The sequence below is a fragment of the Grammomys surdaster genome, unplaced genomic scaffold (genome assembly GCF_004785775.1).
Source record: "Grammomys surdaster isolate TR1022 unplaced genomic scaffold, NIH_TR_1.0 167, whole genome shotgun sequence".
In the NCBI taxonomy this organism is placed as follows: domain Eukaryota; kingdom Metazoa; phylum Chordata; class Mammalia; order Rodentia; family Muridae; genus Grammomys; species Grammomys surdaster.
Genome location: NW_021604615.1, coordinates 5,100,282 through 5,107,751, shown reverse-complemented (window position 1 = coordinate 5,107,751; position 7,470 = coordinate 5,100,282). Strand labels below are relative to the sequence as shown.

At 46.1% G+C, this 7,470-nt stretch overlaps 1 protein-coding gene across 1 annotated transcript in view; it reads right to left on the bottom strand.

Annotated features, from left to right (window-relative positions):
* The window catches only part of Myo16 (myosin XVI), a 356,137-nt gene that overhangs the window by 213,365 nt on the left and 135,302 nt on the right, over positions 1–7,470 (bottom strand). The window lies entirely within an intron of this gene.

Below are 7,470 nucleotides of genomic sequence, written 5' to 3'. Positions count from 1 at the left end.
CCTCCTCCTCCTTCTCCTTCCCCTCCTCCTCCTCCTCCTCCTCTTCCTCCTCCTCCTCCTCCTCCTTCTTCTCTCTCTCTCTCTCTCTCTCTCTCTCTCTCTCTCTCTCTCTCTCTCTCTCTCTCTCTCTCTCTCTCTCTCTCTCTCTCTCTCTCTCTCTCTCTCTCTCTCTCTCTCTCTCTCCCTCTCCCTCAATCTCTTGTGCTTGCAGTTTAAGATGTGAACCCTCAGCTGCCTGTTCCCGATACTATGCCTGTCATGCTTCTATGCTAGCAAGCCAGATGGTGGTGAACTCTTACCCTCTGGAGTCATAAGACCAAATAAACCATCCTAGAAGATGCTTTATCACAGCATTCTAAGAGTGGTGCTCTGTGTGCTTGGGTGTGGCACCTTCCACTGGAGCCTCTTAGGGGTTTCATCCCTAAACAAAACAGAGCCTCCCTCATCCCAGCAGGCATCAGTTGCTAACAGCTCCTCAGCAAGGCATAGGACTTCATGACCCACCCTCTTCTCTATGCTGGGATTTTGTCAGGCTTGGTCCTTTGCAGGTCCAGTGCATGCTGTCATAGCTACTTGGTGGCCCTATGTCATTGAGGTACTGAACTGGGATACAGGTGGGACAGAAGTATGTTCCATACCTGGCTGTATACAGCTGGAACAGAAGTGTGCTGAGCCTTGTGTCAGCTCCATGCTGAACATCAAGGTTTGCTTGCTTTTTGTTGTTGTTTGTTTGTTTTTTAATTTCAGTCCCATAGTAACTTCCAAGTTCTGATTTTTAAGTAACTTTAGCTTTACATGCACACGTGTAAATATATAACCTGAGCTCAGGACTCTGTAGAAACCAAGCCTGTGACCCAGACACTTTTGATGTGAGCCTGAGGGAGTCCCCTAAAACACACAGAATGAGTACACCAAGTCCCCCCCTCCGCCACCCCACTCCCTTCAGGTCCTGCTGACAAACTAAACTTCTTCATCATAACTAAATGAGTCTGACTTAAGGGTAATCTTCTTCAACTTCTTGCTGGTACAGAAACACGGTGTATTTTACACCCCTCAGATGATGTTGGCCCTAGGGTATGTGAGCAGACCTTCTTACAGGAGTTTTAACTTCTGTTTTTACTTATGTTGTTATCTTGTGAAATGTAACATTACTTACATGGCCCAATGAGACTGGACGAAGGGCGAGCAGCAGTCCTGGAGGGACTTGCTGAGAGCTCCGACCCAGCCTGCTGGGGCCCTGGGACTTTCCGTATCCAGGTTGATCCACCATCAAAAGACAGTGGGAGCAGGGGCTGCGTCTGGAACTCTTTCCCCTAACTGGGCTGCCTTGTCTAGCCTCAATATAAGAAAATGCACCTAGTCTTACTCCAACTTGGTATGCCAAGGCTGGTTGATATGCATGGGAAGCCTCCTTTTTATTGAGGAGAAGGGGCAGAGGGATGGATGGTGGGGAGAGGTGTAGTCAGAGGGAGGGACTAGGAAAGGAGAGGAAGGGAGGGAAGGTATGATTGAGATGTAAAGTGAATCAGTAGAAGAAAAAGATTGGTCTTCAGCAATTCAGATATATCTTTCATTAACTGACCATTCAAAGTCTTGAGTCTTGATTCAATCCAATAAGACTCTGGGCCTGACCTCGAGAAGAGCCACAGTGGGGCAGCCACAAAGAAGAGTGGGGTGGGGGGGGGCAATCCTGGAATCCAACGCTTCTGTGGATCTGATACACCTAACCGCTCCTTTGTAATCTTTTCATAAAGGTATGATCTCCGTCGTTCTCTGTAGGATGCCAATAGGAAAGAGCTTCCTCTGGAGCGGCTGTGATGGGGTGGCAGCGGGGGAGGGGCAGGCACACACTTGGCACTGAATAGGAGCCCTGAGATCCTCACTCACATGCACTGAGTGGTCTGCCCTGGGCCCACAGAGGAGAGAAGTGTTTCTGATCCTTCTCTCTGGGAGACCTGGTCTCATTCCAACTGCACTCAATGACTGTGCACACAGCTTTGAAGAGGGCAAAGCATGTATGTACCACCGGATGAATATTCACGAACTCTGTTTATTGTTGCATATTCACGGACTATAGGCAGTCTCTCATGCTGAAAACATTGTTCTCTAAAGGCTGCCTTCGACAGAAGCTCTGGCTCTGTGGCTACACAGGTGGGTTTAGCTGACAGCTCTGTCAGAACATGAGCTTTGGCAATGTGTTTACCCTGATAGGACAAAGGAAAGTAGTTATCCACTGTGCCCCATGACACTGTGTCCCCCAGACTACCAACACTGTGATCCAGACTGTCATTTTCATTAGATTTGGGGTCAACTAAGAGCTGTGATTTTGGATTGGGTTTTGAGCGCCTTTCTAGGAAAGGTCAACTCAGGTGTCAGGACTCTCCCCCAGAGTAGGCAGCACTTCCAAGTGATAACCCAGAAGAGGGCTGGGGTATGGACAATGCCGACCAGGGGTCAAAGGAACTCAAGCTAATACACAAATGGAGGCCCCAGTCATCCCCGGAGGGAGGCGCTGCAGGCAGGGCAGTGTGGGAGTCTAGTCCAGTGGCAAAGTGTCCTACTTGAAAAAGTCTGGAGAGAAACAGCAACCATTTTCAAAGTGAAGCAAGTGGCCTGTACATTGACTGGGGAGATGGGACTAGTCACTGGTATGACACTTTCTCTACTAGAGACATATAACAAGATCTGAAAGGACACACACACACACTACAAACACACAAGCATACATACATACATGCACATATACACACATATGCATACACACACACTAGAGAAACACAGAAGCACGCATGCATGCATGTATACATGTACACATACACATATACACACTTAGGCACATACACACATATACACATGGAAACACCTGCATACATACATATACTTATACATAAATACACACACACAAACACATATAGTCACACATAACATACATATATACTCTCACACAATGCATTCACACATTAAAAACATACACACACACACATACTGTGGACATGATCCTGTGAAATCTCAGTGGGACCACCCAGGAGCTATGACCTTTCCATTCTCCATTGCCCAATGCTAGAACTCCATCTACCTATCCAGTCACAATGACCAGTCACAATGACCAGCAGAGCAAACTGAAGTCCACTCTATGGTCTCTATGTTCATCTCATATCTCATAATTTACAGACAATGAAATAGATCTATACTTCTAAGAAGTAAGTAGGGTTTGGGGGAGGGACGTCAGAGATTGAGAAATGGGCACAGAAGGAGATAGAAGCTTCCTGTTCAGAGGTAAAGTGAATCTGGGAGCTCCATGAGCCAGTGCTCTGCTGGGGTCCTGTGAGGTGTCAGGCATCTGGGACACAGTGAGAAAACCCATTCCTCCCTGGTTCAGGCCTGCACACCGTGCTGCAGCAGTTCCTGCTTTACTGTTAAAGCAAAACTCATTCTGAAATCCACATTTTAAAAAGTTAAAGTAGTATTTTCATGCTTGGTAGACTTGAGGCAACATCTTCTAATCAAAAAAAAAAAAAAATCTAGTCCTGAATCAAATGGCTTGAGTCTTCCTAGACAGCCACGTATCGGTTCAAACTGCTGGGATCTCATCTCAGCTTAGAGCACCGATGAGCAAGCTCGGGCCAGGTCTGGGTTTTCACCACCACATAAGTCGTAGGTAAATGTCTGGTTCCCAGAACATTTTGGATTTGGGAATAATGAGTAAGTCGTTAAGGACAGATCCCCGTGTACTCCGAACGTACAGCTAATGCATGCCAAGCCCGGGATTAGTACTGAGCTGTGTTCTGACCCAAGAATGACTTTCCCTTTCCATGACTGAGATGCGCAAGCCTGCTGTGATTTGGCAGGCTTTGCACTTAGTAAAGTGTGAACTTCAGTAAAATTTCCCCTCAACTGAAGCCACCACCAGTCAGTCAGTGGAGGGAGGTCAACAATCCTCTCCCTCAGACCTGGGGCTTTGTCTCTGTAGCCATGCATATAACGTGTTCAGATAAAATCAAACCATACAGCTTCTCCCCTACCCCCTAACAGCTCTCTCTTATCCACATGCTGTTTTAGTTAAGCTTGCTATGTTCACTCTATTTTTATATAGAGATGCTTCAAGTAACAGTGATAAAATTACAAGGAAGCGAGCTCCCACCCTAGATCATGTGACCTTTGACCTTTCCCAATCAAACTCCATTTCCCCCTTAGAAATCTCACCAGAAATTCCATTTATGATAAAAGGCATGTCTAACCCCCTTGTGTAACCAAAGTTTATTATGTGAATTCACCCTCAAATTTGAACAGTGTTTATTGCTGTCTAAAACATGGAGGGGGAAGAGGTATTAAAAAGTTGATTCTTTTCCCATGGTTGAGCACAAGGTTGAGATGAGGTGGGGTCATTATCAACTTGAATACTGTAGCAGATTTCGATACAAACCTCTGAGGATGGGGCAGCCAGGCATGTTCATATCAGCTTTGTACGTGCTGGCTGGCTGACTCAGCTGTTGCTGCCCCTAGTCAGCTCATACTCACCATGGTGACATCAAAGGTGACTGTCTAGAGTCAACAAAGCCCTGTAGGAAGCTATCACAAAAGCACCCAGTGTCAACAACAAAGCCAACAGCAAGAGATGCCTCCTGTACAATGAGCTCACCCATTTAAAGCTCATACAGAAACCTCACTTTTTAAGATACAGTCACACAATACATGCAAGGACACTTGTTCAAAACCCCCATATATACCTGCTTGTTGATGCTACGTGTGGAGTGACTCACAAGCCTTTTGATACCACCTCAAAAATAATATTTAAGCAAAAAGCTACACAATATAACTTGTATGGAAACCTTGTCTTGACTCAAATTGCATTAAGCCTTTCCTAGACAGATGCTGAATGGTTCAAAGTGCTGGAGTCCCATCTCAGCTTAGAACATACAGATGAGCAAATATGGGTCAGGTCTGGATTTTCACCACCACATAAGTCATAAGTGTTATAAACACAGGTTTATAAGACCTGTGTGCAGTTTTCACACACAGGACTTATAAACCATTAGGTTTTCCCTTGCTTAAAAATGTGTGCCTGAACAAATGCTTGTGTGACATGGAGTCATGTAAAGTCACCTTTAAATGACACTGAAGTTTTTCTTTACCTTAAAAAAAAAAAGTCTGTGAGATGCCTTCAGATTCACCTCAGCCCTGCTGATAACCACTCTGCAGAGAACACACTTTCCTGGGAGTTAATTGCTCGCGGTGACAGGTGTTTGCAGCCATTGCAAGTTCAAACCATGGTGACTCAGCTCTCTTTCTCTCAGAGCAGGTGAGGAGCAGGTCAACTGCTCTCAGTCAAATGACTGTTTTCCCTCACAGTTCAAAGCCTGACCTCTGCTGAAGAACATTGCTGAAGAACGTTAGGGTGCATGCCCACAATCCTCTCCGTCATCAGTCAGCCAGGAGGGGGATTAAGAGTCTCTTCTTCAGATTTAAAAGCCTAAGTTTCCTGAGGCTAAACCCACGGAGATCATTTAAAAAGTGAGTTGAAGACCAGCAATGACTGCATACGCTGCTTTTATTAAATCTCGATTTGCAGGAATATAAATTATAATTATCTCCTACATGTAACATAGTATGCACAAAAAGAAAAACGGAATACTATTTACATAAGAAATATGCGGCAAGGGAAGGAAAAACACAGAAGAAAGTGTAAACAAGAAGAATGAAAGTTTTGTTTGGCGTTGGTTGGCCGGTCTGGCTTGTGTCCCTCTGAGATGTGGGAAGAGCGCCCTCTTGTGGGATGTGCAGTGCATACATTCTGCCTAGTCACAGCATGACATGGGCTAGAGGTGCTTAGGCAAAGTGCTGTTTTCCTGAACTGGAGGGATGGGTACCAATCCTTGGTACAGCAAGCCCTGCGGTTAGGCAGAGGTGCTGTGTTCTAGAGAACCTACCTGTGCTGTAAGCAGAGATGTGTGTCTAAGTGGTCTTTAATACTGACGCAGGGTCTGTCTGTATTTGTGTGGGTCTAAGAATACCTCACAGCATGTGAACAGTTGAAGCTAAAGGTGCATCTGCTGCACGGATTCTAAGACCACAGGCGGAGACACTGCTCGTCCTTCAGAATAACAGTCACAGGAGGCACGCTAAGCACAAAGGCCCTAGACTGCTGCACACACATCTTACTGCTTCATGTAAGTAACGAGATGTTGTGTGTGAGAAAGGGACAGGGCGCATTGCAGGCTGTGGTGATCTGCACACTAGTGAGACACAGCATACTTCATTAATATCTTACCTGGCTAGTGTGTGTGTGTGTCTGTGTGTGTGTGAGAGAGAGAGAGATTGTGTTAATTCAGATGAGGGTTGTTCTCTTTGAGACAGAGGTCAGCGAGTTTGTGCAGAATGTGGGGCAAGCAGATACATCCCGCAGCAGCACACAGGTGTCCTTGTACTCATGTGAATAGCACCCACTAGCTCTTCACAATGCATGCTAATAAGACACTTGCTTTGTTCCAGGGCCTTGAACTCTTAGTGGCTCTTGAGTATCCTGCTGGGGCTCTTCACAGGGACACCCAGGTGCATGGCTTTGTAGCAGCTTAGGGTACTGCAGCCTTTCTTCTAAGAGAGATAGGGATCTGTTGTGCCATGTCTATGAAGTCACCATTATGCTTCCTGCCCCACAGTCTGATCACACCGTTGCCTTCCTTGCTGGATCTCAGCAGCACACTTTCTGTCTAAGCCCTGAGGCATCTCTCAGTTGTCCAGGGCGCTGCCCCCAAGTGCCTGCCTGGACTCGATAGGTCTCTGTATACCAGGAGCCATCTGAGGTATCCTCCCTCAGCTAAGATAGTCACTAGCTACAGCCTGGCTCCCTGACCTGATTTATTTATCACAAAATCATTCCAATGACTACAGACTTGTTTGTCACAGCCTTCCCCACAGGAACACGACAGACTAAGCCAAACAGTTCAACATAGCAAAGTAGAGATGAACTGGAAACTCCATTTCCCAGCAGCCTCTTGTTCTAGGTAGCATTCACTCCTTATAATTCCTAATTTTCATCCAAACGCAAATCTAGCCCAGTGCTTTGTGAGGTTCTTGTTGGCTTCTGGTAGGAGACAGTATATGGAACCAGAGTTCCTCAGGTGACCATCTTTGTGACCTCACATCTCACCAATGGCTGCATTTCCCCAAAGCTTTGGCCTTCTGTGAAGAACAACCACCCTTGATTTAGAGGTGGGATTCCTCTCTTCCTTGTGCAATCCCAATGACTTTTAGTGGTCAACAATGTTGACTACCCACACCATAGCCTGACACATTAGAAGATGACAGCAGATCAGACCCTGTGCCCCAAACAGCCAAAAGCATTGGCCTGTTTACAGGATGCTAGGTTTTTGTCTTCCTGAATGAGACACCGTAAAATAGTTCAGCACATAATTAGAACCCTGCTACCCAGATAGCTCAGCCCTGACAGTAGCCGACAGTCTTCCTTTGGCT